Source organism: Plectropomus leopardus, chromosome 13, assembly GCF_026936395.1.
Source record: "Plectropomus leopardus strain MGB_pleo_1.0 chromosome 13, ASM2693639v1, whole genome shotgun sequence".
Lineage (NCBI taxonomy): Eukaryota > Metazoa > Chordata > Actinopteri > Perciformes > Serranidae > Plectropomus > Plectropomus leopardus.
In genome coordinates this window covers 24,963,818-24,971,161 of record NC_142188.1, presented here as the reverse complement: position 1 = coordinate 24,971,161, position 7,344 = coordinate 24,963,818, and the positions used below count along the sequence as shown (strand labels likewise).

At 39.2% G+C, this 7,344-nt stretch overlaps 1 long non-coding RNA gene across 1 annotated transcript; it reads right to left on the bottom strand.

Annotated features, from left to right (window-relative positions):
- Window positions 1-226: 226 nt before the first annotated feature.
- Window positions 227-6,678, bottom strand: LOC148187724 (uncharacterized). Its single transcript, XR_015778511.1, has 3 exons — window positions 6,623-6,678; window positions 4,856-4,890; window positions 227-345 (listed from the first exon to the last, which is right to left on the bottom strand). It is a non-coding gene; the product is annotated as an uncharacterized LOC148187724 (long non-coding RNA).
- Window positions 6,679-7,344: the final 666 nt, after the last annotated feature.

Here is a 7,344-nt window from a genome sequence, read left to right as displayed (position 1 = left end):
TTGTCTGTTGGACACAGATAAACATTCATTCTTTAAAGTGACAATTTATAGGTGCAGTATGCAACTTTCAAAACTTAATACATGGAGGACTCTCACTGTGAACATGTGGCCCTGCGTGCAATAGTATAACTCTACAGTTTTTTGCTGCTGGAGGACATTTTGGCGTACTTCCTGTGGGAATCTAAGCGTAAATATCAGAATTTCTTCACGTACCTCAGATCATCAGCGTTCGCCGACGGTGCCTGTGGTGTGTTTATTGATGGCCTCGCAGCCCCAGGCTGGATGCATTCATAGGAGACAGCTTGTCAAAATGAGTGACAAGTGTTAAGGCAGGACCTTGACCACCTGACAGTGTAAATTAAAAAGGCAAAAATATGCATCCTGTGGCTAAAAAAACTCTGAAAATAAAAACAAAACCACTGACCAGATTTTTACAGGCACTGTGAATGCAAGGCACATAACACGTGTGACATTATTGTGCTGAAGATATGTATATACAGCCCCATCACATTATGTGTTTCTGCAAACAACTAATATGTCACATTTGCACATTTTATATGTATGATAGTGATCATCAAAGTGATGTAAGACTTTTTTGTCAGGAGGTTGAGGAGATGGTGGATGGCGTATCACCGAGGCGAGATGTCTGTCAAGCTGCAGACCACTGCGGACTACTGCTCAAGACCAACAAACAGCAAATACAGTTGTGTTTTTGGGAGATATTGCTGATTCCATGTGCTTTTTAGGGTCCAAACTTGGGTGTTTTGTAGTGACCTGTCTATGTGTTTTAATCTGCTTTTAGGCTCTAATTGTGGGTGTTTTGTAGCAACAAAACAGTGCTTTTCTAGTTTTCTATCTAAGTTTTAGCCTCCATTGTGCTTTTTTGCTTTTTTGTAGCAACTTGTAGGTGGTCGTCTATCTGCTTTTAAGGCTCCAATCATGGGTGTTTTGTAGTGATTTTTCATGCATTTCCATGGGCTTTTTGGGCTTCAAAATTGGTGTTTTGCAATAACCCATCTGTGTTTTTCCATGGGCTTTGGGTGTTTTGTAGTAACCCAATTATGGGTATGTGTTTTCCTTTTTTTAGGCTCCAAAAGTGGGTGTTTTGTAGCGTCCTGTCTGTGTGTTTATATAGGCTTTTTAGGCCATAAACATGGGCGTTTTGTAGCGACCTGTCAGCGGGAAAAGTCCCACAATTAGCTGTTATTGTTTACTGAGACATTATTCTTTTTTCTTCCAGGATTTTGGCCCATAAACAGGATACTTTAAGCCTAAACATGATTTTTCCCAAACCATAACCAAGTGTTTTTTTTGCCTACACATATAACCCTGTTAAGTTTCAACATATCTTTTACATAATAATTTGCATATGCAACATATCTGTGGTATGCAGAAACGTTCAATCCTTTTTCTGGCAATTGGGTTGGTCTGTTTTCGTTTCTGAAAAAATCTCCTGTAAGTGGTTTTTGAGACAAGTTAAAACATTATATTAATATCCAATAATCCACTCATTAATGTTCAGTTATGGTATTCCTAGTCTTGGCTGATTTACAGCGGGGCCTCGGTTCAAGCAGCCTGAGGAAGCAGCCGCCTCTGTTTATTAAGGATGAACTCACAGCGATGCAATGCCGCTGAAGATCCTATTAAGTCATGAAGATATGGCATTTATTGAGAGGACCAGTGGGTAAAGGAACAAATAAGCTAGAAGGGGAGGTAGAGGCACCGATGCCTGTACTTTTTATGAGTTAGTTAATGAGCATGTGGCTCAGGGTGGTCAAAAGGGGGACCAAGGTGTGAGCCACTGCACACCACGATATCCAGCAGATGCCTCAGCAATGACAGCTGGTGAGGCAAATGGTCCAGAGTGCAAACATTCAAGGTAATTACAGAGTAATTATCCAGCATTGCTGCCATATGGAAACCAACTGAGTGCCATACATCTTATTTTCATCGTGAGATGGATCAGTTATTCATATATCAGTGGGTGGCATCTTCACAGACAATTTGATGTAGTCGTGAACTTGGATAAATACAATCTCTCCGTAAATCTTGTTGGTGTAAAATCACCCAGAAAATTAGCAAAAAAAAAAGTTTACTCGTGTGTTGGTGGCAATCGTAGCCCAGCCCTGCACTTCATGCCCAGATAGATGAGTCAGTTATGCTAAATAGACTGCTCCCAGATGGACAAATTATTCATGTGGGCCTAAAGTTTTGTGGCTGTGGGAGGATGCAGGATGTACGGACATGCTGACAGCAGGTTTGTAGCTTTATCAACAGGACATAATAAGATACTGAGGCGGGAAATCTAGAGACAACACCTTCTGTCTTATGCTAACAAATAGAGTTTCTAATTATTTTTGACATTACTATTCCCATTTGCAGATCACATGCAAAATACCACAATCTAATTAATAAGCTGTTTCATTTTTAAACTTTTGTTTGTCTGCTTTATCAGCGACCTCTTTTAATCTCCTCCAGGCTCCTGTCTCATGTTTACCAATGAGGTTTTTTTCACATCAAAAAAGTGGACATAATGAACACACCACATCAGTGCCGTGATTCATTTTTCACACTTCTAGCAACAAAACCTCCTGCGAGAACAGCTGTAGACGTAACCCCTATCATTGATCTTGCAAGGCGTAGCCGGAGCTCCCAGCTCGCTGAGTTTTTGATGTTTCTGCCGTCTCTCCACGCTACTGAAACGCCTCACCCCCTGCCTGCGGGGCTGAGGAATCACCTGCTCCACTGAAACCAACACATAATCACTTATCTACACTTGTCATGCTAGGCCCCGCTACCTTTGCAGCTATTTGTCTTTAGATCTTCTTGGATATCAGCTTTTTGAAGGTGCTTTTTCACGCTCGCACAAACACACACAAACAACGAGGCATTCACGCCAATGTGCCCCCTCGCACACACATTGAGAAACATTTACCACATGCACACACTCACACATAATCTAATACTCCTTAAGGCTTAAATAAGTGTGTTAAGATCTGCATTAAGTAATACTAAAATACAATAAAACACAGGCTAAAGGTTTTCTCAGGCGAGACAGCTAGTGTCTAACGTTTAAAAAGCAGTGGATCACCCCTGTAAGGGAGGTTAAAGGTTATAAAATTACCTACACTTACAGAAACTTTGCAGTCTGTTGCTCCAAAGTTTCTGCAAACATTTGTGCTTGGACAGATGTAGGCGCATCATAACCTTCAAATATGTACCTTACTTAGGTTTGAGAATATGTTTGCAAATGGATCTCTTTGGTATTTGTAATTCCAAATCATTTGCACTCAGAATGTGCGTGGGAAGGAAATATATGGAGAGTGAAAACAAGAAAAAATATGAATATGTCTCTCTTTTGTCTATACAAGTTTGCCTCCTCACATTATAATGTTTTTCGGTGTTTTGGTCACACGGAGTTGTCAGTCACAACAGAAAAGGTGCAACTCCCACTATCCAAGAATATCTCTATTCATTATTCAAAACTTAAAGTCAGACATGCACAGATCAACAAGAACCTATGAAAATATCTTTAAGCGACCAAACAACATCCAGATTCTTGCCCCTCTGGCAAGAATAAATAAACAGCTCACCATTTATTATTTAATCTTCATGAAAGCACACAGTTGGCCCTTGCTGTTTGGAAAAGGTGTCTACAACAGGGAACACATGTTTGTAAAAATGGCTTATTTGTTCTCCATTGGCCACCAAAAAAAAGTATTTTCTTTTTGATAAAGGGGCACATTAAATCAACAGTCGGCACCGGGCTGATCCAAATGGAAAATGTTTGGAATGACAAATAATTTCACCAACCATTCACGACTGTCTCTGCCCCTGCAAAGCTTTTGATATATTGTATTGAGCATTAGACTTATGAAAAAGCCGCACTCGGTGCTCTCTGAAGCTTCCTTTGTGTGCATTCATCACAAGTGCACAGGAAGATGCCAACCTAGATTGATAACTGTTCATAAAGGAGCCCAAAACAGGCACGTAACTTGTACACCGAGGGAGCCCTGGGAGGCCCCTATCTGATGAGTGAAAGAAAGGGGACAAGCTGAGCAACAGTGCGAGTGCAGACAGTGCTGGAGATACCGCAGGGTTATTGATGTGCTGCAATAAAGCAGCAGGAGGCCTGTTAGTACGAGCTTAAGAACTTGTCTCTGTCTCCTTAAGACTATCAATCATAACATTTAGACTCAATTAACATTGGCTCATTGCATCAAAGCCAATTGATATTGTCACAGTATCCCCCCCCCAAAAAAACTGCCTACTTCTACAAAAATGGGTATCTCATAAGCTTTCATTGAGGCAAAAATTCATACAAATAGAGAGTTAGCAGTGTGACTTGGTGGATCTTCAATGCTGTCACAGTTCCCTCTGTGGGAAAGGCGTCTCACTTAATATGGGAAAAAGGCAGTGAGGCCCTTGATCTTAAAATGTTAATAATTAACTAATTAATTCTCATGCTACTCAACTTTGCAGTAGTAATAGATGTTGCATGAAAAGACAATGAGGGGAATCAGTCAAAGAGTTGGATGGCTGTCAGCAGGGTGTGAGATGAACTACAGGCTTATAGAAGCTTTACAGGCAGCGCATACATATTTTCACATGCTGTGAGCATTAGACCGGCTTCAAAATACACATGAAAATGTAGAATGAAACCACAGATATTAAAAGAACCCTTTCATGCTTGTTTCCTCTCTATGGAATATTAGGATCTGGATATCTGGATCATGTGTGATATCAGACCAGCAAAGTAACATAATTTTCTGGAACATGTTGGTAAGTCAGTCATCAGTCATTGCTTTATAAGATCAAACTTTTCCATTTAAGAAACAAAATAAAGCAGCATTACCTGATTTTCGGTCCACTTGGGGGCAGCGGAACAAGCTGGAAAAAGAACAAAAAAACAGACACGGACGTATTATCACTTCAAGCCAGCCTGGCAAACATTCTACAGCCTTTTTATGCATCCCACAGACATCATTCATTTTGAATCATTTTTCTGAACACCTAACAAATGTAAAGACTTTAGCTGACTAAGTCCAGCAGTTGCACATTTATATATAAATACAATCTTATGTTTGGTCAATCAGGTTTACAAATTGACTTCAAAACTTTCATTTTGTTTAAATTTTTGGTAAAGGTTCAATTTTCTACACACACTCATCACACTCACACTCATCAAAAGCCTTCAGAGAGTTGTCTGACCAAGACAAAAAGGAAGTAACCTTAGCCTATTAAGAAATGCTCGGCAGAGTGCAAATTAATAGCTTGTCATTAGGCTATCATTTTATAACTCCAGTAGCTGCAGTGCCAAATGCAAGACGCTGGCAAATGCGTCTTTCTGTTTTTTTAGCTGCTAAATGCTATGTTCAATAGCAGGGGATTTGTCCGAGCTTGGCATTTGAGACTTTAGCCCCCGAATGTATTATATATATATATATATATGCATTTCAAAAATAACATTGGCCTCATAATAATTAAAAGCCCCGGATATAATAATTGTTTTTTCTGTTTATACCTGAATAAATGTACTTAGTTACATTCCACCATTGTTAACATAAATACATACATTTAACTATTTTCTAGTCAATAAATGTTTGTAAAATAAGGTATGCCTTACTCAATGCTTATTACCTAAAACTACCAATATTTCTCAGAATCATTCTGGAAAGAAAAAAGTTAGTCACGAAGGTTAAAAAAAGGTATCAAAGTACATAAAAAGCATCAAAATAGAGCTTGTTCACCCCCACCCCCCAAAAAAGTCCCCGTTAACTTTTTCTGTCTATAGTTAGGTGCTATAGGCAAATAGTGTTCAGTGGGGTTTTAGAACTTTCCTGCACAAAAACAGCTGTCTGCAGCAACTAAAAGTGATGCTGATAAGAGTGACGGGTAAATAAAACAGTAATATTGCTTGCCATAAAAACAAAACAACAAGCAAAAAGGGGATAAAGGGCTTAGCAAAGCCAATACGAACTGCAGGGTTGGTTGTTTTCATCAGTGACCAGTTTTATCTTACACTGAAGCATTTGACTCATTGTTGATATAAAGATATTGACTAGAGCAGCTTTAAAATTTTAGTGTCTTAGTGGAAGCCTAACCGGGTGATTCAGCTTTTTTAAAAGTGCTACAAAGATGTTTGTAAAAAGTAAATTGTTGTGTTAATGTCAGTCATTTTATTTGAGCTTTTAGCACACTGGTTTCTAAGCTGAGGCGCCATCAAATACATGGGAAACCATTCCATGTTTCATTGACATGGTGTTTGTAGCACCTGCATGTATTTCACACTGGGTTGTTACTACCTGATTTAACACTGCTGTTGTTCCCAGATAACACTGAGTTATTAAAAAGACTGACACTGTTTATATTAAATTTTAATGATCTATGTGGTGGCGACTGGGTGAGAGCACTGCGGTCAGAGACAGTTACAATACCTCTTTACTAATTCACACTGTGATTAAAATGTTGATGAATCACCGGCTTTGTCTTTATCAGTCGACAGGTGTCTCTGTTTTGAATTAATGCGGATCAGGAGTCAAATTACCTCAATGGGAATTAATCAAAACTTGGTCTGTGAGGACAAGAATCAATGAATCAGTCATTCTAGTCTTGGACTCACAATCCTTTCAAGCACATGAGGACACACAGGGACATCACTTCTTTCACCGCGGTGTTGTTTGGTTTTCTGGATGTAGTGAAGTGAGATTGTATTCTCTCTGTGAATGGAGATATAACAAATAGTCAATTTTTCAGCTGTGGTTTTACTTTGCCACTTGTTGGCTGAGTATTTTTGGAATGTGGATACCATTTATTTCAAAATATTAAACATCAAAAGTGCTGTTTCTCTCCTTTTCTCTTTATCTTCTTGGCACTTTGGATCAAACCTTTAGATTACTTTCTTGTATTGTCTCGGATGAAAACAGGTAACTATTCTCTACTGTTGCACTCGCTGAAAAGGAATATTAAAACCCTTCAGACAAACATTGCAGACAGCTCTCTGACCCCGACAGGAAGAAATTTTAATCTTTCAGAGGGTTTGCAGGGTATATTTTTTACCACTTGGTCAGCCTATAATACTGGCGCTGGGGTAACAGTATTATAAATTACAGTACATACATTTGTGAGGAGTTGCTAAATCCCGACACTGGTTACCTGTCACTCACAGAATTGATTCAAAATCTTGATTTCAGAATTTTGTTGCTTGTGTATTAATCACTCTGTGGCTCAGCGCTCAAATATATCTGACAAGCTTGTGAAATATGAACCTTCTAGGAACCTTCAGGACATCTGGTGCTGGCCCACTAACTGTCTCAAACGTTAAAACAAAACATGGTGGAGCAG